Source organism: Dermacentor andersoni, chromosome 3 (genome assembly GCF_023375885.2).
Source record: "Dermacentor andersoni chromosome 3, qqDerAnde1_hic_scaffold, whole genome shotgun sequence".
In the NCBI taxonomy this organism is placed as follows: domain Eukaryota; kingdom Metazoa; phylum Arthropoda; class Arachnida; order Ixodida; family Ixodidae; genus Dermacentor; species Dermacentor andersoni.
The window spans coordinates 239,283,677-239,307,823 of record NC_092816.1 but is presented as its reverse complement, the minus strand read 5'-3'; the positions used below and the strand labels follow the sequence as shown (position 1 = coordinate 239,307,823).

The following is a 24,147-nucleotide window of genomic DNA, read 5'->3' as shown; positions in this document are numbered from 1 at the left end:
GCCGCCGACCAAAACAATTCCCGGCGCCGGAAACCATTCCGTATTTTGTCTAGAATGTCATTTTCAGGCTCGAAAAGACGTTTCCGCGCGAACATTGCAAACTCGGCCTAGATTTCGCGGCAACGCCCATAGACGGGGACTCACATAACGCAAGGAGCCCCGCCCGAGCAAAGTTTCAAGGGCGTTTTGTTAGCGAGCGGGCTCGTCGCGGCATCTCGCGGAGGCCGCAAAATCTACGGAGCGCATGGATTTCAATTCCGAAACTTTATGGGTATAAAGTTCTGATAAACTGTTCACGCGAAAGGTGCCTTGACATTTACAAAGTCGTGCTTTAGATTTTCGATTCCGCAACTTTGAGGTTTTAATGTTGTTATAAGCATTATTATATCCATAAAGTTTCGGAATTGAAATCCATGCGCTCCGTAGATTTTACGACCTCCGCGAGATGCCGCGACGAGCCTGCTCGCTAACAAAACGCCCTTGAAATGGTCGCTCGCCGCCATCACTGTTGGGACTCGACAGATTGCAACGCGTTCGCTTGAGCGCAACCTCTCCGGAAAGTATTGTCTCAAGGTGTACGATACCTAGCAGTATGCGTGTGGTTCCGTGTGGACCAAGCGTCTCACGTTTTCTTCGATATTCCTTAGGTAGGTACCCAAAGTAGGCATTCGATTGCAGCCAACGTGCTTTCCTTTGCGTTTTTTTCTTCTTTGTGTGTGCTCCGGCCTCACACACAAAAAAAAACAGACATTGTTGCGGCGCAGCAAATTGCCGCATGGTGAAAGTTCGATTTCGTTACTTCTTTTGAGGAAAGTAATGGGCCACGGGACGCTTCGGTTGCCGGATACTCTTAAGGCTCATTCACACCGGTGACTGACAGTGGTCGCGCGACCAAGTTGGTCGAAAAGCGACCATTTTGGGCCAGTCTCTCGCTGCTCGATTTTTCAGTCGCGCGACCATGGTCGCAAAACTCAAACCAATCAGCGGCGCACCGGAAGTAATCTTTTATGTGTCTACACCCGGCCTCTTCGCTCGTCGCGGCAAATTCCGCGTAGATTCCGAGAGTTCTCGCTGACAACGATAATCTCCGGGATTGCGACTTGCGGGTCGCGCTCAGCCGGGCTTGCCGGTGTGAACGTCAGTCGCCTTCGGTCGCTTTTTGATCGCGAGTCGCAAATGGTCGCGCGACCACCTCAAGTCTCCGGTGTGAATGGTCCATTATTATATAATTGCGACAGCAACTGTATGGGCACTCAAGACGCATTCCTGCCGTCGCCGTCGCTCTCCTGTTCCGTATAAATTCCAAGGACGATAACATCGTGACCGCGCGCCGCATGCTGCATGTGCGAGTGAAAACTAGGGGAGTTGGCAAGGGTAAGCTGACGATGGTGGCTCAGTCATGTGTGCTCGAGGGAGAAAAGCGGGGAGGAAGCGCGCCGCCTTCCCTCGCGCGCGATGATCAAGGGGGAGTGGAGGGAGGTGGTACTCAGGATGCCGTGATCTGTGATTGCCCACCATGTTTATCTGCCTTGTTTGACGCATTGTATACAGTGACTTTTTCTTAGATATGTAGACTTATTGAGGATTTATACACATATTTAAATATCTTGTTGTGAGGTTTTGAGTATACGTGCATAAAACTGTTTCCAGTGACTGTCTTGCCCTTTATCAAGCTGCATGTTCGTATTTGTACATTCCATTATAACTTCGCACTTCTAATGTACGAGTGCGAGTCAAATGAAAGTGAGCTAACCCACCCCGCGCCATATTGGTTCGATTCATTATCTGCGAGACATGCACGTGGCACAGAGGCATCCCTCATTTACAAAAGTGACACGCAGGTGTGAGTATAAATGTTCTTCGTTGCTCTTATATACTGCATGGGTTGAACATGGTTGCGTGACATAATGGACGCTCCAAAAGTAGAACAGCGTGGTCTCGTGATGCTTTTGACAGCTGAAGGTGTTTCCCAAAAATAAATTAGTTGCCGTATGGCTGCCGTGTGCGTTGAACATTGCATTTCATTGGCCACTGAAGCGTTGGAGCAAACGGTTCAAAAAAAAGGCGTGATAGTTCCAAGACCGGGCCAAAGCCACGGTGCAATCACCCCCAAATATTGCAAAAGTTGATGAGCTGATTAGACAAGAACGGAGGATACGCATCGATGACCTGGCAGAGCGTGTGAACATCAGTCACGGTTCGGTTCGCACCATAATTCGTGAACGTCTCGGTTATCGGCTCTTGTGTGTGCAATGGTTGCTCAACATTTTGAACCACCGCCAGAAGACGGAGAGGTTCGGCGCTGCTTTGACTCATCTGATCCGGTATCACAATGAGGGTAACGACTTCTTGTCTGCGGTTGTCACGGCGGACGAATCGTGGTGCCACTATTACGAGCCTGAAACACGACGGCAGTGCTTACAGTGTAAGCATTCGAGTTCACAACCACCAACGAAAGCAAAGGCTGTCATTTCTGCCGGAAAGGTGTTGTTGACTTTTTTTTTTTTTTTTTCGATCGTCAGAGGCCATTACTGATCCAATTTGCTAAACCTAAAGATACTATCAATCGTTTCCGATAATGTGGAACGCCGGATCGGCTGCGTGTCCCAATCAAGAACAAACGACGTGGAAAATTGACGAAAGGTGTCATCTTGCTCCACGACATCTTGCCCGTCCCCACGTGGTTAACAAATGTTGTTAACACAAAACTGGCACTTGCAGCGTTTCTGAAGGGAGAAACGCTGCAACATCCGGCATACAGCCCGGACCTGTCGCCTTGCGACTTCCACATTTTGGGGCAATTGAAAAAAAAAAAAAAAAACAGCTCAAGCGAACCAGATTCATGTCAGCCGATGACGTGAAGCAATAAGTTACAGACTTTTTGAAGCAGCAACCCAAGGAGTTTTATAAACGGGAACCACGCGACTCGTTAGTCAGCAGGACAAAGGTCTAAATGCTCATGGAGACTACTTTTAAAATAAACTGCACCGTTTGTCATATATTCGCATTCGCTCACTTTCATTTGACTCGCCCTCGTAGATTTTGCGCAACTCGTGCTTTCTATACGTGATCTGTGTTGCGACTAAAATTTCGGTGCAATTACTCACAGTAGACGACCGGTGACAGCTGCTTCTGCGCAATACATTCGAACAAAGGACAGCGTCATTGAGATTTTTTCCTGGCTGTTGCACATGTACGAAAGCGTAAACAAGGTTCTTGAATGACAAAGTTGCATTAAAATATTTGTCTTCAACTTGTTCATTTCCCGGCCTGTACATTTTTTATATCAGCGGCATGCACTGCTGCGCTGGTTTCGAACTGACATAGTTCTAAAGTTCGTGTGATATTTTCTTCACTCATTAAATAGACAAAAACATGGAAGCATTGATATCGGTTATTCCGGGCACAATTTTTGGGACATACGAGTGTATTCTGTTATGAAAATATACATATTTTACTTGTCTTGAGAGTGGGTAGAGTTCAAGAATTCGTTTGCAATCTTTGGCAACAGCAATGCAGTTACTCATGTATTTGGTCCCTCCACAATTTTTATGAGGAGGAGGCCAAGCTGCAACGTGACCCCCCCCCCCCCCCGGCCCGAACGAAATTTCTGGCTACACCACTGCTTCCAAGGAAATTTTCGTGTCGTAAGCAAAAAACTTCCCATACGTGGGCCGATCCGGGAGATAGTGAAATGCCGGGCCGCCCCGCGGCGGAGGTGCAGTTCGTCATTAAGGGGCCCACAAACAAAGCTTCGATGGTCATTCTTCTTCACAGAGTGGAAGGGCACTGAGTTTTTTTTTTTCATTCTAGCATTTTTTGTATACATCTTCATAATGTAACATCATCATCATCAGCCTGGTTACGCCCACTGCAGGACGAAGGCCTCTCCCGTACTTCTCCAACAACCCCGGTCATGTACTAATTGTGGCCATGTTGTCCCTGCAAACTTCTTAATTTCATCCGGCCACCTAACTTTCTGCCGTTCCATGCTACGCTTCCCTTCCCTTGGAATCCAGTCCGTAACCCTTAATGACCATCGGTTATCTTCCCTCCTCATTACATGTCCTGCCCATGTGTTTTTCTTGTTTCAACTAAGATGTCATTAACTCGCGTTTGTTCCCTCACCCAATCTGCTCTTTTCTTATCCCTTAATGTTACACCTATCATTCTTTCCATAGCTCGTTGCGTCGTCTTCAATTTAAGTAGAGCCCTTTTCGTAAGACTCCAGGTTTCTGCCCCGTACGTGAGTAGGGTGCAGCGGTGGCGTAGAGGTAGAACATCCGCCTCGCGTGCAAGAGGACCGTGGTTCGAATCCCTGTGCCGCGCAATTTTCCACCGGATTAAAAGGAAAAAAAAATCCGCGTGTTGATAAAATTGCATAAACAGGCCTGGAGTGTGGCCTGATCACGGTGAAAACCGGTAACGCAATCCCGCACCACAGCAGAATTGGCCACCCTCGTGCAGTACTTGGCCACAACCTCCTATATGAACACAACAATCAAACATCTTCATAAAGAAAGATAAACCCGTACAGACTCGCCCAGGAGTCAACGCTTGTTAACATCTTCATAACTTTTTTTTTTCTAACAGATCCGGTAGTATTAATTTCTTCCCTGCTTTCTTTTCACGCTATAGTCGGATACAACTCCAGTCTGCAGTGAAGCCTCGCGCTCATAACCGCCAGTCAGTGTTCCTCCGTGAGACTGCAAACAGCTCGTACTTCAAACTTTCCCTGTTACCTAAATAAGGCGGTACGCATAAAAATAAAGTCGTAAGCGCATAATTTTATACGTTTTCACTCGTCTGTTATAGTGGAACGGTGAAAGCCTCAATGTTTGTGGAACTGAAATAAAACGCTCGCTTCGCTGCAGCTATTTACTGTCAAGTTTCACTTCACGGTGGCAGTGAAGCTTCATGAGTAACATGGGCTCAGCAATGAAAGGTACTGCACCGCGGACTTTTGAAGAGTGAAATGCTCAGGCTCCATGCACTTTGTCCACGTCTGTTGCACACCTCATCGCTCCCTCCGATGAAAAGACTCTTCAAGGTATCAATGAATGAATGAATGAATATTTGATGTTTAATGGCGCAAGGGCCAGATGTGGCCAAAGAGCGCCATGCTTATGATTAATGAGTTCGCAGTGCCTGATGGGTTCTATGATCTTAATGCGCCGTGGCTGTAAAGGGGCCTGAAAGTGTTGATGCAAATTCCATAAAATGTACGAGTAATAAAATTATGGGAATGACTATTGACGTGTACTATGAAGATTAGAATGCATAAAAAAAGAATGATGCAATATATAAAGTCTGTGACGTGCTAAAATTGTCTAGAGCACTACTGCCTCACCAAAGCCCTTGAAAGCCAAGGGCCTAGAGGCATGTGCTTTACAAAGAGAACTATCGTAGCATTATCCTCTCGAAAGAGGATGCGCTACGAAATTAATGGGCTTGTGACATGGAGGACTGCGTTGGTCTTAAAAAGTGGTTCGGCACTAAGGAACATAGCCGGATGCAGGGGAATACAATGGCTATATGCAAAAGGAAAATGTTTTCTCCTGTCTCTCTCGGCTTCCCGGCACTCCAGGAAGACATGGAGGACGGTCAACCGGTCGCCACATCTACCACAGGCTGGAGGCTCGTTACCGGTTAAGAGAAAGTTGTGAGTGCCAAATGTGTGCCCTATTCTCAGTCTAGTGAATAGGACATCGGTTCTTCGTATTTTCGTAGTTGGGTGCCAGGAACCTAACTTCGGCTTAATTAGGTGAAGCTTATTACTTGTTTCTGCGTCCCACAAGCGTTGCCAGTGGCTTCGGAGTTTGTTTCTTAGGAAAGGCTTCATGTCTGTGGCAGGGACAGCAGCAGAACGAATGCCTTGCGATGCTATTGATTTGGCGATCTCGTCGGCAAGCACATTTCCCTCGATTCCTCTATGGCCAGGAACCCAGCATATTACTACATGCCTATGTGATAGGTACATGTTACATAAAAGTGAGTAGAGTACATTGAAGGCAGGATTCGTATGCTTTTGAAAAGAAACGAGTGCTTTTACAAGACTTAACGAGTCAGTGAATATGATGGCTTTGTCGAGTTTAAGTTTCTTTATATGTTTCGCTGCACACAGCACTGCATAGACTTCTGCAGTGAAGATACTTGTTATAGGGTTCAACACGTCAGATTCAGTAAAAGAGGGGCCAACAGCAGCGTAGGATACGCCAGCATTTGATTTTGACGCGTCTGTGTAAAACTCGGAGCAGGAGTACTTCAATTGAAGCTCGCGGAAATGCATGGCAATTTCAAGTTCAGGAGCGTGCTTTGTGACCTTCACAAAGGATACGTCACATTCTATCACCTGCCACTGCCAGGGCGGTAATAGCTTAACTGAAGGCATTAGGCGATGTTCGAGAAATGGGACGTCCATTTCTTCGCCAAGTTCTCTTACACGCAGTGAGAAAGGTAATCTCATAGAGGGTCTATTACGAAAGAGTGTTTCACACGTCAAGTCGTTAACGGTTGTGAAACACGGATGTTCCTTATTAGAACGGACTTTCAGAAAATAAGTAAAGCTGATGTATGTTCTCTGAAAATGGAGTGACCACTCATCTGACTCGACATACAGACTTTCAACAGGGCTTGTTCTAAATGCGCCAGTGGCCAGGCGGATTCCCAGATGGTGAACAGGGTCTAATATCTTTAGCGCGCTCGGGGCGGCAGAGTGATAAACTACGGCACCATAATCTAATCTTGATCGAACTAGGCTCCTGTAAAGATTCAGTAAACACTTCCTGTCACTACCCCATGTTGTGTGGGATAGGATTTTAAGTAAGTTGAGTGTTTTTAGACATATTGTTTTTATGTATTTTATGTGTGGAATGAAACTAAGCTTGGAGTCAAGTATAATACCTAGAAATGTGTGCTCTTTGTTAAAAGGAATTTGTTGTCCACCCATTTCTAGAAAAGGATCTGGGACCAGGCCTCTCTTTCTTGTGAAGAGGACACAAGAACTTTTGTGGGGGTTGATTTTAAATCCATTTTGGTCTGCCCACATGGACACCTTGTTGAGGGCCTGCTGTACCTGTCTCTCACAGACTGTGAGGTTGCAGGATTTGAAACCTATTTGTATATCGTCTACGTAGACGGAGTAGAAAATAGCTGGTGGTAAAGATGCGCGAAGCGTGTTCATTTTGACGACAAAGAGCGTGGAGCTGAGTACGCCACCCTGGGGTACCCCAGTTTCCTGTATGAATGTACGCGACAGTGCAGGACCTATTTTTACTCGAAATGTACGGTTCTCTAGGTAGCTCTCTATAATATTAAACATATTGGCGCGGATACCTAGCGCGGAAAGATCGCGCAGGATTCCGTACCGCCAGGTTGTGTCGTAAGCTTTTTCCATATCCAGAAATACAGATCAGAAAAATTGCTTGTGCACGAAGGCATCGCGAATGCTCGCTTCGATGCGCACAAGATGGTCGGTTGTAGATCGCCCTTCCCGAAAACCGCATTGAAATTGGTCAAGCATTTTACTGGACTCAAGGAGATGTACGAGACGGCGATTGATCATTTTTTCAAAAAGCTTACAGAGGCAGCTCGTAAGCGCTATAGGACGGTAGCTAGTAAGCAATGTAGTGTCTTTACCATGCTTGAAAACAGGAATAACAATAGCCTCCTTCCATTGTGATGGGAGATAACCAGCAGCCCAGACAGTATTGAGAAGTGTGAGTAGCGTGGTTTGTGTGTCGGAGTGCAGGTGTGTAAGCATATCATACATGATTCTGTCGGAACCCGGTGCAGAGCTCCGACATGCTGATAAGGAAGCTTTAAGTTCAGCAATGGTGAAAGGACGATTATAAGGGTCGTTTGGCATGCATTTCCGATTCAGAGGCTTGAGTTCTTCTAGTGCTTTATACTTAAGAAAGTTCTCCGAATAGCGAGTGGAGCTAGACACGTGCTCGGAGTGTTCCCCGAGAGCATCAGCCTGGTCTTGGAGGGTTTCGCCTTGTGTGTTTACCAAAGGGAGGGAGTACGTTTGTCGCCCTCTTATGCTATTAACCCTGTTCCAGACTTTGGCCTCGTCTGTATACGAGTTGATACAGGATAAAAACTTCTGCCAACTCTCTTTTCTGGCCTGTCGGCGCGTTCTCCTGCCTTCGGATTTTGCTTTCTTAAAGTTAATAAGATTCTCCGCAGTGGGAGAGGCGCGTAGCAACCCCCACGCTTTGTTTTGTTTCTTACGGGCGGTCCTACATTCGTCGTTCCACCACGGGACGCGCCGTTTGCGTGCTAAGCCACTTACTTCAGATATGCATTTAGATGCGGCATCTATAATGAATGCTGTAAAGTACTCCACAGCAGCATCGATTTCTAAAGAAGACATATCAGCCCACGAGATACTTGTAAGAGTTCGGAATTGCTCCCAGTCAGCAGTCTCAATCTTCCACCTAGGAGCCTGTGGTAGATATTCGTTTTCTTTATATGTTCTTAGTAGTATGGGGAAGTGGTCGCTCCCGTAAGGATTGTTGTTAACTTCCCATTCAAGGTCGAACAGTAGTGACGGGGAAACTAGGCTAAGATCTATTGAAGAAAAGGTATTGTTTGCAAGACAGTAATGAGTGGGTTTCTTCTTATTCAGAAGGCACGCACCAGAAGAAAAAAGGAACGGTTCAACAAGGCGACCTCGCGCATCTATACGAGAGTCGCCCCACAGGGAGCTGTGCGCATTGAAATCACCAAGAACAACATAAGGTTCTGGCAATTGATCTATGAAGGATTGGAATTCATGTTTCGTTAATTTGTAGTGTGGGCGTACGTAAAGCGAGCAAATGGTGACGAGTTTATTCAGAAGAACAGCTCGAACCGCCACTGCTTCAAGGGGCGTTTGTAGCTGTAAACGCTGACAGGAAATACTTTTATGAATAAAAATGGCAACACCGCCTGATGATACGACAGCATCATCGCGATCTTTACGAAACTTGACATACGGTCGGAGGAAATTTGTGTGTTGTGGTTTTAAGAGAGTTTCCTGTAGACACAGCACTTTTGGATTGTGTTTTTGGATGAGTTCTTGCACGTCATCAAGGTTCTTAAGGAGACCTCTGACGTTCCATTGAATTATTGGTGTATCCATATTTGGAGTAAATTGGTGCTGTGTTTACGGAAACGGAAGGAATGTCTTAGATTACAGAGCCCTTTCGAGGCCCTGTAATAGGCGTTTTGCCCTTTCTGAAGCGCTCGAGCGAGTCTCGGCGCTGATCTATTGTTCTTCTTAGGCGTTTGGTGCGCCTTGAGGACAGGTGTAGTGCCTCCTGTGAGACGCCGGACAGGCGCTGTTGCGAGCGAGAGGTTTTCCGAGAGAGTCCTGCCCCGGAAGGCAAGACCCCTGCGCCCACCAGCCCGGAGGTCGATGGAGCTCCCTGAGGGATTTGGCTGCGCTGGCCGTTGCCAGCGCTGGAAGGGGCCTCAGAGGTTGGGGCAGCCTCGGCTGCGCCCACCTTCGGGGTCGATGGCCCCGCCCACCTTCGGGGTCGATGGCCCCGTCTGCTGGGTTAGCGGAGCAGCGCAAGCTGCAACCGCCGTGGGGGCAGATGGCGTAACTGCCGACTCACTGTATGTGGGTCGGACAGCCGCCGGAGGCCGTTGTGACGCTGTCCCCTGACGCGCCGCTTCGGCAAAGCTTTTCTTTGGCAGGTATGCTACCCGCCTGCGTGCCTCCTTGAATGAGATATTTTCTTTCACTTTGATCGTCACTATTTCTTTTTCTTTCGTCCAGGATGGGCACGACCGCGAGTACGCGGCGTGCTCCCCATCACAATTTACAAAGTGGAGAGAATTCTCACAAGCTTCAGAGGAGTGTTCATGCGCGCTGCATTTCGCACAAGTTTGGCGGCCTCGGCAGCTCTGCGAACTGTGGCCAAAACGCTGGCACTTGAAACATCGGAGGGGATTTGGCACGTACGGTCTTACACGGAGCTTGATGTACCCGGCCTCGATTGACTCGGGCAGGACACTTGAGTTGAAGGTGAGTATTAGGTGTTTGGTTGCAATTTCTTTACCATCTCGCCTAATCTTAATTCTTTTGACATTTATAACATTCTGTTCGTTGAAGCCCTCCAACAGCTCAGCCTCAGTGAGCTCCAGCAAATCATCGTCCGAGACAACGCCGCGAGAGGTATTCATCGTGCGGTGCGAGGTTACTACTATTTGGGTCTCCCCAAATGATACTAGCTGAGGCAGTTTCTCAAATTGCTTCTGATCGCGGAGCTCCAAGACGAGGTCACCGCTAGCCATCCTCGACACCTTATATCCTGGTCCGAAAACTTCGGTAAGAGACTTAGATACAAGGAACGGGGAGATTGTTCGCACTTGTTTAGCTGGTTTTTCTGCGTGGATCACATGAAAACGAGGAAAGTTGTGGACTTGGCGTCCGAAAAACTGAAAGACCTCTCCGGCGCCCTCGTTTCTGAGGGCGATCAGGGAGTTTAGGAAAAGCGGTTTCCATAAGTACAGTTGGGTTTTCGGCCGCGATGCCGACCACCCACCATGGAGCCCGACAGGAGGACGTGACAGGAGTTCCTGCTAGAGGAACCCTGCTAACGCCAGCCGTACATCGCTGCTATAACCAAATACAGCATAGCCAAGGCTGGCTAGCAACACAAGGTTGAAACCCTTGCCGCCGGGAAACTAGGAAGTGAGGAGAAGTGAAGAGAAGACAGCAAAGATTTAAAAGTGGGAGAGAAAGACGAAGAATGGAGAGGAGGACAGGAAAAGGCGACTGCCGATTTCCCCCGGGTGGGTCAGTCCGGGGGTGCCGTCTATGTGAAGCAGAGGCCAAAGGGGTGTGTTGCCTCCGCCGGGGGGCCTTAAAGGTCCAAACACCCAGCATCGGCTCAACCCCCAGGATCCCCTTTTCCCCAGACGCGGCTAAGCCGCGCACGGCTACACGCGGGAGGGTCCAACCCTCGTGTGCTCGGGTAGGTGGTGTCGCAACACACGAAACGCCTGCTGACGCAGACGCCCCTGCGGGGCTTCAAGGCATCAAGTACGACGCCATTTTGAAATGGTCGCATAACGACAATTTTGTTTGCTTCTGTGATTGGCTACACAACGCCGCGCGGTCCGTGAGTCTTGGTTGCCAACTGCTGTTTCTTTTTAAATTGTAGTCTACTTATAGCAATATTTTGCTCCGCAGTTGTTTCATTTTCTTTGCCTCGCTGTTGCTGGGAGTCGCGCAAGCCTCTCACTCGTGTTTGACAGGCCCGAATTGTTGTGCACCGCGTACGAAAATGGCAATTATTGTTATTTCTATTACTAATGTTGTCCCACGGCGCACAGAAAATAAGCTTCGGCGAATAATTTAAATCCAAGTGTCCAGCAGACAACCGGTTATTTCAGTCATTTTGTTTGGGCAAAGAATGCAGCATTCTGGCAAAATACAAAGAAAGCGGCCGTGAATAAGGCGAGCGTGGTGCAAGGTCGAGCTTTTGGTTTAACAGTGGAAACAAGAAAAGCTGTCGGATTCCTGTTTACGAATATTGGCTATACGAGTTCAACACCATATCACGTGTAAAAACCCTCGTTTCTTTGTTGTTTTTTTTCTTAGCACGGTAGCCGATAGGAGTCCCTTGCCACACAATTTATCCCTTCACGTAGATATGTCGTTTAGATTGTTTTGTCTACTGGAATCACATTTTTGCGTTTGTTGTGTATACTTCGTGGTATCGTAAACACGTCATTTCCCACTAAGTACTGCGTAAGAAATAATTTAATGAACATTATTAAAATTATCCGACAGCTGGATTCGAACACGGGACCTCTAGCATCGAAACCATTACACCACGGCGCATGCATCGGCAAAGCGACATGAAAGCCGTTATGAATTTATCGCGGGCAAGCCAATGCCTTGAGACGCTTGGCGAGTTTCGATTTGGCCACTTGGACGGGCTGAACCATTGCAATTAGTAGCGATTGTGCGTGTTGGCAGCGTCATCCGCATTTCGGTAAGACTGCTCTGAAAGTTACAGGAATGAAGGCGTAGAAAGCGTCATAGACAAATCCACAACAACACCTGGATCCAAAAGCACACAGAACACTACCCATCATTCCCGTGTTGGCTGAACGATTGCAGCGTGAGGGTTCCCTCTCGTAATCGTCGCAGGAAACTCCACGCGTCGGCGGCCGCATAGCGGGACAAACGGGCGAAATCTCGCGCAAGCCAGGGAAACGCGGCGTGTCTGCGCCGTGAGGGAAACACGACGTCGCCTCGCTCGCTGCAGCCCCCCCGTTTCGGTTTCGCACGCGCTGTTCCACTGGGCACGAACACGCGCTCCGAACAACCCTCCCTGAGAGCCGAAATACGTCGTGCCACAATTCAGCGGGTAATCGCACTTTTCCAGGTGCAAAAATTGATATGGCTTGTGCTAGCATCAATTTACCCAATTACAATGAGCCCACTGAAATTAAATGTCTAGCTGAATTTTGTTAATTAGCTACAAGTTACCACATATCACCCGTCATTCTGTGGTCGTCACCACTGATGGCAGGTCTTTGAAGGAACCGTCCTATTACTTCGAGACACCTATTTTTACATATTACTTAAACGGACACTAAAGTGAAAAATGATTTCTTCTGCATCAGTAAATTACCGTTCTACAAAACCAGAAACACCACTCTTACAACGCTAAGACCCTTGGTAAGCCAGAAAAAGCGCAAGAACATACGGGTGGCGACGCCCACTTAAGTTCCCGCACCTGGTGGCTGTGACGTCTTGGATTTTGATGGCATCTTCTAGGGCCTACTAATTATATATAGCGGTACAGATTGACTACATTGTGTTCTAAAGGAACCAAATATTAAACGTGGCAAGTTTCGGGAACCTTTACTCAGCCTACGCGGCCCAAATGCGAAAACATACTTTGGAATGCCTGACGTCACGCTGACGTACCGGCGCTGGGGTTTCGGCGCGAAATTCAAATACTGACACTTGTACCTTCATTTTCTCATCTAGTAATCAAACTATTTTTTTGAAATGACTAGCCTGCAGGGTTCTGAAAAAATGCTTCATTAGTCTAAACTGATTTATTGTTTCGCTTTAGTGTTCTTTTAAAGTCTTTGTATAAACGCCCGGTATACATTATTGTTTTATTAATATATCTTGTCCACTTGCTCAAGAAAGGTGACCAACGTTAATTAGTTATGTGACACCTGCATTTATTCTCATTAGAGGTAGGTGAACAGCAACTTTCTCAGATATGAATTGAATACGAATACTATGTACTGAATATCAAATTTAATATCAACTAGTCAAATGCAGACCCGTATATTTACAGAAGAATTTCTGTATAATTAGGTACTACGCTTGTATTGGCTGGTGATGAAAAAGACAGCCAACTATGACAGACAATTAGGATGAGTTCCAAACAGAAGATCAGCATATTTTATTACAACAGCCCAAATAGCCTCTCAGAATCATTAGAGCCTGGTTGCAAACAAGCTTTCCAAAAATGCTAAATAAATGCTTATTTAAAATTGCTCAGAAGTTGTAAAACAAGAATACCTGCTTAAGGACTTCTGAGCCATATACACATGAAGAACGGTCTGTTGCAGAAAAAAAAAAAAAGAATGACTGCTTGTAGCGCAAGAGATAAAACTACTACACAACTAGACTAAGAAACATTTAGTGACAGACTACAAGAAACAATTACGGGTTGCCATGCAAGTTTTGGCCACGAAACTGAAAACAAGGCTTGCATAAGCTATTTTGTTTCTGCACTGCTTTGAAAACATTTGTTGTTTCATTTCTGATAATTTGCTATGCGTACTTTGCTCAGCAGATGGAGAACAGTAACCTGATCTGTCTGCAGAGTTGCCCGTAAGCAAAAATTTCACTATATATTTAGGTATATGTATAGGCTGCACCTAGCTATATGACATGCGGTATATTCGGGTTATATTACCACACCATTCTCTCACTAAGGTTGCTTACACCTTGTTTTACATTAGCGTAACAGCCCACAAACAAATGTCATGAAATGAAACACTGACAGTGCATGCCTTTTATGTTAAATCTCCTCCGACTGAAGCATTAAAAGTGCAAAGCAATAACAAAAACCTGAAAATTATATCATTTTTTTTGGCGGGGCTATGCACAACCTCCAAGATCAGCCCACGCAAGAGGCTGCGTTTCTACTGGAAACCTCGCCTTCGTGCATGGCATTCACCACCAGCATTTTCAGGCAAATATTACGGTTACATAAGCTGCAGTTGCCGGGAAGCTTGAGAAACAGCCAAGTATCTTTCAATGCTATCACATTTTAATGGCGAAAATTACGCATCTTCCACATTTTTGTCTTACTGCTCAAAGTATAATATTTTCATTCCGGAACAATTTATTGCGGTTGCTTTAGCTGCTTAACATGAAAGCTCTTTACCCGCTGCACTGTCAGCGGTTTTTGCTAGTCACTTCCACTCTACTTGCCAATCACCTAGCGGGTCACCACCTAATTGCAAGAATGTCAGTAAGAAGCTTCTTAAGGATGCTGCACATACCACTGCAGAGTTTTACCTTGTATGTAAATTTATTGCTGTTCTGTTCTGAACTGATCATCGGACAGATGTATAGCAGCAACAATTTTTTGTGACATCGTGTATACAGACAGCACATAAAGCTGCAATGACCTTTCATATTCTACTTATCTCACCCTGATCTCATCACCTGCCCTCGCTGGAGGGCTCTGGCGGAAAGATAAAATAATGTTGTTTATATTTTCACACGGTGATGTTGCAATAGCAGTACCTTGTACATTAAGGTACATGATACATTCTTTCATGTATTGGAAATACAGATACTGATATACGTCTTGCCAGACATATCATAATACAGATACAAGATACACAAAGAGTATCTAAGATAGTATATAAGATACATGCATCTTCAATACTGCCCAGCACTGCTCTAAATGCACACAGAAATGTCTGTTGTTGCACCAGTGTTTTCTTTGCGACACCTGTCGGGATGTCCTATAAGCAAATGACGAAGCTCATTCTTGCGGCTTCCAAAATCCTAGTTTTCCTGCAGTGGCATGAGTGCATTCTCATATTGCAGCAGTAATTTACTGTTTGTGACCTTCGTAAGTAACTTCACTCAGTACATTCAAGAATTCTACACTCATTTGAGTGAGATCAATTAATTTACCAGACTTTCATAGCCTGTATCCCAAATGTAGATAAACAATAATGGCAAGAATGAGTCCTCATTTTGTATTTGCTAAGCACTGAGAGCTGACCAACAATTACACAATGTGTAGCACAAATTGACGGCACAATAATTAAGAAACGACCCAGCTCGTTTATATGGCTCCTTGTAGTCTTAGTTTTCCTGCAGCAGCATGTGTACATTCTCAGCCTGCCAGCAGCGAGTTGCTATTTGTGATTGCATAGCATTGTTGTACGCTACTGAAAGGTCTAATGACAGAAGCACGACTGCAAGGGCATAGCCACAGCACGCAGGAAGTGATATCAGACAGACTGGCAGATGCCTCGACAAACATTGCGACATTCAAAGCTGGCAAATACGCTGCATACACACTGCAGTCATGAGCCTTTGTTTAATAGAGTACAAATGCAGCTCAACTGATCAGAGTGCTCACAAAGGTGCCAAAGATTAGCAGAAGTGAATCAGCTGCTTATCTGTTTACTTATCAAAAAGAAATGCTATGACTTTTTCTGTAGTGGCCTGTAACAAATGGGTTTGCTAGTACATAATCTATGGTGTTTTGTCATTTTTCCATTAGTTTTTATTCTTGGTGGATGTTTTTACTTCTTGTTGCATTGAGCCCACGCAATAAACAATCAAGTCCTAGAAGCACCACGTGCATGCTTTGTTTGTCCTACACAATGCCAACTAGCCCATCAGTCTGGACCCAAGTCAATTGAAAAGATCAACATTGCTAAGGTCTGGTCTTCTGGTTGACCTGTCCCGGGCGCTGTTACTTTTTTCAGCTTCAACACGCACCAACCGGGCCAAGGTAGCATTCTTTGGTAAACGTCAATATTATGGGCAACAAAACTCTTGGTTGAGACATGGCTTCAGCAAAAGACTGGAGCAAGTAAGCTGATAGAATGAAGCTGTACAGTAGGCTGTCCTTTATGAGAAGGCACTTTACACTGCATCATGGAGGCACTGTAACCAAAGGTATTTTGCATAAAGAATGGTATCAATCTGATCCCAATGTGAAGGAACAGCCACAGTGCTTTGCACAAGCACTTTGTACACCTTCAGTGCATGCACTTATTCTGCACTGTAATGTGCAAGCATCTCACTTGGGCTGGAGTCCATAATAGTCGAGTGGAGATTACAGTTTATAATCTATCCACAAGAATAATTCCAACTCAAGCCGCGTCATTTCTGAAGGCTCGAAAACTCTGACAGCAGATTCAACACAGAGGTGAACATATAACGGTTATTTACGTATGAGAACCCTACAGCTTTTTCCATGAGCTAACATAGAACAGTTTACTATAAGTTGCACCAGTGTACTCACAATTAACAGCAGCAATGATTAATCATCACAAAAATACTACCGCAACAATGTTGCATGCAAACGATGAAATCTGTGGCAGTGCTTCACAGCCTAGAAGCGCACAGTAAGATTGTTGGCTACCCTTCATGGGAGTCAGTAAAGTGAAATATTTCTGACAAGTCAGTGCTAAAAAAATTAAATTAGGGGGTTTTACGTGCCAAAACCACTTTCTGATTATGAGGCACGCCGTAGTGGAGGACTCCGGAAATTTCGACCACAAGTCAGTGCTAATACATCTGTTTAGAACTGTGTGCCAGGGGCAATCCACTATATTTTCTGGACTTGACCTAATATGCGTGGCTACGCTGAGAAAAGTGCTATAAAACAATTAGAAAAGGCTACGCCTACACAACAGTCACTCCAGGAAGCAGAATGCATCGCTCAAATCAATATCAGTGTTCCTTAGTAGATAAACATTAATACCCCAAAAAGTGGATGGGAAGAAGGCGTCGCGGTAGCTCAGGTGGTAAGGGCATCGCACGCTGTTGCAAATGGGTCGCAAGCCCCAAGGGTAGCATTGGCCTGGCGGCCTGGGGCACAGCTGGAAGCATCCGAAGGTCCTGGCAAAGGATGAGTCGACTGCTAACGGAACAACTTGTTTATTCTAGCATCGCAAAAGAGTGGCTGGTCAGGTCGACCGAAGTGGAGAGACGGGAGACCACGTTACTCGACGGAAGAAATCGGAGCCTCTCTCGGCGTCAGTGTTGCCACGACACATTAAAAAATAGTAGTAGATTTTTTCGCGAGAAATCAGTAGATTTTTAATTTCAATTTTTGCACTCAGTTTATGAGCCCACGAATTCAGCGCTTATATTAGTACTCTGTTGAAGTATTGTAGCTTCCAGGAAATAGTACAAAAATTGACCCCGAGATTCTTAGCGATACTTTTGAAAAACCCGGGGATATAGAGAGCCATTGTCAAGCACGAATTTAAAAACAGTGAAGCCCTCCGATGGCCTATTCAAAGGCGTCAGATGGTAGTTAGTACCTGAAAGCCTTAGAGTATAGTATCTTCCAGACAGGGGTAATTGGAGATCGCTGGGAGAGGCCTCCGTGCTGCAGTGCACATAAAAGGTTTCTTCGATTCAGAAAAAGGTGCACGGCACGTCAAACGAAAAACTGCAGTGGGTGCCGGGCTGCACCCACCCGCTGCAAGGTTCAAGGGTGCAGTGCACCGCGGCGGCACCTGGCCTTGCACACCGTTCAATCGAGCACGGGGGTGCAGGGTGCACTGCTGCACCCCGGGGAATCGAGGGTCTAGGTGCAGTGCACCATGAATAGGTGAAGAAGGTGCAGAGAAACTTGGCTGAATCGAATAGACCTAAAAATAGGTTGGTCATGATGATGATGATGATAATGGTGGTTTCATAGTTGTGGGCTTCGGTAGTGCACCCACTTCCACAAATTCACCGCCTCACCTTTTCCCATAGAGCATAGAAAGTCTATGCCTTTTCCCCACTTTGCTCAAAGACAGAGGTAGCGCCACGTTTGAGACCCTGGAAACGCAACAATGTATGTTAACCTCGGAGCCAACCACGTTTTTATTTCTCTCACTAGGTGGCATCACATTAATATAACCTCTGTAACCTCTATAACCATCCATCCATCCATCCTCTGTACTGAAAAAGTTGCAGATTTCGCTTTCGTTTCAGTAGAAAAGCAAGAAAATCAGCAGATTCAAGCGCTTTATCACTGAATCAGCAGAAAATTTTAAAAATCAGTAGATCTACTGATAAATCAGCAGCCGTGGCATCACTGCTCAGCGTCCTTGGGCTGCTGCTTTTATACTCTCGGAGTCGAGGGCAAGAAGGAACGGCTCGCGATGAGGCGCACGTGACGGCGCCGCACGGACACGTTGAGACTAGAAGTGACGCATCCGCCGGGCCGGAGCCGGTCAGACCTCCTCGCTTCACAGTTGGGGAGCTCCTCTCCCCGGCTGCCGCGCTTTGACAAGCGTGGGCATCAACATGCACACACACACACGCACACACGAAGACACGTGGCATTGAAACATGCCAGGACGCGCATGGCAGGAGGCGTTGCGGCAGCGCTGAACGGGCCAAAATTTCCGTCGCTTTGAACGAAGCCCCGGCGTCCGTTGCATCCGCGCCGGCTATACCGCGCGTCGTAGGCGAAACGTAACAACGCGTAATGCGAAAACGTGGGTTCCTGCCCCATCTGCGGCCATTTCATCCACTGTCATTTCCGTTAATTTATCATTTCTTTAACTCAAATAATAAGTACAACCCATTTGCCCTATGCTGTCCTTGGCGTCTTTATTGGTTGGCTTCTTTCGAGATGACCAATGAAAATCGCGCCCGCGGTTTTCTTTCTTATAGTTCATTTGTGTTAGGTCATTTAAATGATGAGCAGAGCTACCAAGTAACTTTTTTTTTGTCTCTTCGTTTTTAGAACCACATGGTAAACAGTGATGAGTAACCACCTGAAAAGAGTTGTCTGAAACCGCAGGTACATACATTGTAGTTGGTGTTACTGATGCAAATATACACCAGGGAAATGAAATCCGAGAAAGCTACTGCAGCGCTCACAAGACGTAGGCAAGGTTAAAGCCACTGATCGTGGAGTTGGTCGTCCTGAAATGCTCCAAGCAAACACTCGAATCACCTGCAGGGCAAAATACTGGTAGCAAAAACCTGTCGTAATTGCAAAGCAGCCGTTCAGGCTTGCCACTTCTCAGTGTCACGGTCCGTGAGATGAAACCATTATACGCGGCAGGCGCACGTCCATCACCTCGGTCGGGGCTGCTCCCGATTCCGCGGCCCTCGGATAAACGCTTTGACCACACGGAAGGGCAGGCGGCAAACCGGAGCGATTAATCAGTCGTGATCGAGCGCTACGCGGCAAGGACGGTTGCGCGAGGCACGTAAACACTGAACTCGCAGCACGTGCGGAAACCAACGGACCCGTTTCGCAGGTTGTCCCTCACGGGAAGAACGGAGCCCCGTCGGCCGGTACGGCACAGAGGAAAAGCACGACCGACGGCGGAGATAAATAACATAAAAAAGAAAACGGGGCCTCGCTAAGCGGCCACACAAAACAGTGCGCCCGGCGCGAGAGATGCGGTTCATTTTCCCCGAGCTAACAATAGGCCTAGACCGGCAAAACACGGCACTCACCCGTCTCGGTCACAGAGCCGTGCTCGGTTGTCGCAAATGCACCACACACGATCGTAATCCAGCCGACGCAGCGCCCGCTGCTCTGCAGTATCCCGGCGAAGCACACAGCGGCACTCACGCGCTAAACACGGCTGGCTTTCTTATGGGAACATCGCCGTCGCTCTGCTGGGCAGAGATTTCAAACGTGATCCCGCCGCGGCACGCAGGCCAATAGGCGGCGATGTGAACGGCCGCTGCAGCAGCCGCAACAGTGCTCGCCGCAGCGCTTCTCTACCTCGGCCCGCCGGCACAAGGGTCCGTTGCGACGATTTGGCACCGAAGAAAATCCGCGCACGAAGGCTCCGCCACTTGCACACCTGCACTACGTGAGCCGGCGACCACTCTGCGGGAGATGCGGCGGCACATAGCCGCATCCTCCGTGCATTGTCGCTGGAGAGGAACAGCGGCACAAAGCACCGAAAACAGCGAAAGAAAATGCCGAAAATGCAAACACCAAAACACGCGCGTCGGGTTCCTTGGTTGCATGGCCGCGCCATCTTTCGAATATGATTACAACTACTTTTGAAGGTGGCGCAAGTGAAACGGCGAAGTTTGAGGCGCGTTTTTTTAACGGCAATGCGAATCGAATGCGAACAGCAATGATTCAAGATTGAATAGAAGGGTCAAAGGGGGGGGTGGGAGGCAGACATATATGTTTTCAGCAGCAACCTTTATTCCGCCATTATTAAGGGCCACACCTGTACAAAAAATTTGTTTACTTCTTTTCCTGGTCATGTGGACTTGCACACATTGAAGTTTTGGATAGTTTGGCAAAAGCATTGCATAGTGGGCCTGTAGGTTTTTTTTTTTTTGTATTTAGCGCATTGCCCTTCTGACTGGACAAATTAAGTAACTGCATTACAAATATTTCACTTCCTTGGAATGTCTGTTCCATGTGCCTCATAACAGTACACGGTTGAATTTGGCACATGCACCTTCATATTACCAAGTGTAGGTTTTTATTGCAATGGAAATAAAGAACATGAGTGCTTCTTCAATTGCCTTCATCACATTGCTGATGCCTTCAATGTGTGAAAATGGCTTGTAACAATATTGCTGTGTTTCATGTGAGGATATGGAATAGAATAACTTTCTTTTATGCTGAAGGTATTCACCCCTTTTGCCTGTTGGGCTTCAAATCTTGTAGAAAATGGTGTGAGCAGCCTGGGGTGTGCCTGAAGAGCAATGCTAGTTTGTGCATGATCATATTGTTGCTGCTGGGAAGATGACATCTTAGGCACATTTTTTTCATACAATTAACACAAATGTTTCCATCTTTCCCCTTGTGGCTCAGTCGTAGTATACCTGTTCGTTTTTCAGTTACTTTGTTGTTTATTTTTCTTACATATCAGTATTATGTACTATCAAGTTAGTGGGAATATAAAGCTATTTGATGTATTCATGGGGAATCCTAGCTAGCCGATCCCTCGTCATGGGTATGTGCCATATGTCACAGGCAACAGTCATTCTAGTCTCTCTTCTTGTGGTAAAAGTATCCCAAAGCCTATTTTGTATGCTTGCAGATGAGTTGAGATTTACACATCAATGCCAGCTCACAAAGCATCTAATACGGCAATCAGCCAGCCACCTCTGCAGATGGAGAATTCTGTAGTTTCCAATCATACTGTTTCTGTTGTCCTTGGCAGAGATGTTGATTGTACACAGAGGGAATATATTGTAGGACAATAAAAATAACTTGTCATGACAAGGCCCATATATGGTAGAAATTATAGTAGACTATGACCAGCATTAGCACAAACCCTGCGGTATCTAAAAAATGAGTAAAGTGCTGGTTTTCATATGCTATAGCTGCTGTGTGCATTAAACTCAAAACTCCCTTCTTGGCAACATCACCCAGGAATGCCCACTCCAAACACTCTGTCACATGCACTTTGACAGCATCTGCTTTGATCTACCTAATTGCATATCAGTAAAGATGGGTTTAGTTCACTAAAGGCTGACAATGCTGCATTCGAATGGAACCAAACTGTTCTCGAAAAGTTCTTGAAACCAGTCAAGCAGGTTTTTGAGAACTTTTAATCTGGCAAAATGACAAAATGAAAGTTATTTGAAATAAGTGATTCAATGCTGATGAGGTTTGGGCATGCATTTCAAGGTGCTTGGCCTTCATTATCTCTAATAATAGTGAACCGGCCAAATTGGCAAGGATATTGAATGAATTCTTCACTAGGCCCAACTATTTTGTTGCTGCCCTATATTGTCTATATAGGAAGAGTACACAACAAAAATCTTGTGGCTACCTGCTATCATAACACCCTATACCTTCCTTAGATGTAGGGCTATTTGATATTCACCAATAAATACTTACACAGGATTTAGATGATGCCTTTAAAGATGTGTCCCTCATGCTTACATGTAAAGGAGCACTGACATTTGACTTTTGGACTGAATTTTTTTATATTAATCTGGTTCCAAATGGCAGCTTTTATGACCACACCATGCCACTCAAAGCTGCATGTGCTTTGAGCGATTTTTAAGGTGTGCTATGACTTGCTTCACTAAATAAATTTTCTTATGACTCTTCTTAAACATCTAAATTAATATTAATTTAATTCTAGTGTTCTATAAGTCACAACCACGATACGATTACGAGGCATGCCGTAGTTGCGGACTCCGGCTTAACTTTAATCGCCTGAGGTTTTTAACATGCACCCACTCCACAGTGTGCACCAAGACAGAAAGACCAATGTTGTGCTGCATAGTGGTCCTAACATGCTCAGTTTTCAATGACCTAATAATGGCATGGCTTACTCATGAACTGCAGCATGCATCATTTGTTTGTGACCTACCATGCAATGTTGTCACCAGATTATGGGGCCACACTGCCTTTGGCACATGTTTAAATGTTTGCGTTAAGGATATATTTGCGCATAGAAGGAATTTGAAGTTTTGTAGTGTAGTTAACTGAATGACAGCTACACACGCATAAGAAAAAAATTGTGCCAGGACTACTTAAACTCTGCAGTGTTTGAGTTTGACCAATTCTTGCGATTTTACACATTTCGGATGACTGCAGGTCATTCATTACAGTTATACCAGCTTTCGTACTTTTTAGACATGCTGTTTGCCCCGGTTTTATACAGTGATCATAGATAGCCACACAACACCATGTTGGTAGAAGAATTCAGAATTTTAGTAAAATGGGGTTGCTCCATGTTGAGGTGCACCAGCATGTCATAGTATATGGAAGCCAGAAGCAGCTGCATTTTAAGGTATTGCGCCGCACCATGTAAAGTCAAATTATTGTGCCCCCCTCCACTCTCGCTGGCAAAACCTGCTGGTGAAGCATTGTGAGGAAGCTTTCGAGGTACGCTGTGCTCTTTCCAAAACAGCATCCGAGGCAGCCATCTATTTTGCCTACAGGACGAAAAGTCCCTGGCCAGAAGTGCATCAAACATACGGAAATAGCTGTCAATTGTGCTGGTGAACTTCTAGAGATTTATAGTTTTGACCTCAGGTTGCAGAACACAGCAATGCTATAGCAAGCAGTGTGGTGAAAGCTGTTCCAGGGCTCTACCACGGCATAGCCAGCACTGCATGCACATACTATACACAAGCATGAGGTTTTAGCAGCAATACTTAACAGTAAATTGTATTTGTACAACTTCACTCTGTCTTTAACACTGCCAGGCCAGGCTTTAAAACACATGAGAAGAGGTCACTGTCTTTCATTTGATGTGTTTATACAAAAAAAGTGTGTGCATGGAATGGGTTAAGGCTCCTTTGTCAAGCCAAAATGCTTCCTGGCATGATAAAGTGAAGCCTTGTGCATTTCAGTCTGCAGTTGCTCACTGCACTTTCAAAAGTGCAATCAGCACAGAGAGCACAGGAAAATACACAAGCAATAGCTCAGCAATTTATTTGAAATAAATGCAACTTTATTTTACAGAAAGACCACATTCCAAAAAAGCAACCACATGCTATGCAGACAATACAGCCAACTTATGTTAATTGTATCGATGTTAACATGCCCTGCCTTTATATGTGAAAATGTTTCAAGTCTCAAAGTGTGCCCCTACTTTGTAGCTTGTCCTTGGAACAATGGATGATTCAAACAAATGCTAAATTTAGCACTATTGCCACACTGATCGAAGAAAACTACGTATTAAAATGGCAACTTCTTGGAGAACAGAAGAGGGTGTATAGTAAACTTCCAATAATCTGACTCCATTTAATTTAATTTTTTCAGTTAATTCGATCCTGGCCGACGCCCATGCATTTCTATGGGATTAAACATTCATTATTTTGATCCTAAAACTGGCATTCACCGGATAATGCGAACTTGACCAGACCCCAATAATGACCCCTTTTAGTGGCAATGTATGTCTCAGTAGAGCTTAGGGGACAGTGAATGTGTGAAACAAATGCCATCT

At 45.8% G+C, this 24,147-nt stretch overlaps 1 protein-coding gene across 2 annotated transcripts in view; it reads right to left on the bottom strand.

Annotated features, from left to right (window-relative positions):
* LOC126536453 (uncharacterized) overlaps positions 1-21,626 on the bottom strand; it is a 355,533-nt gene extending 333,907 nt beyond the window's left edge. For both annotated transcript variants that reach the window (XM_050183418.3, XM_055073277.2), the window contains exon 1: positions 19,715-21,626. The gene's annotated coding sequence lies outside the window, so the exon portion shown is untranslated. The remainder of the gene's footprint in view (positions 1-19,714) is intronic.
* Between the last annotated feature and the right edge of the window lie 2,521 nt (positions 21,627-24,147).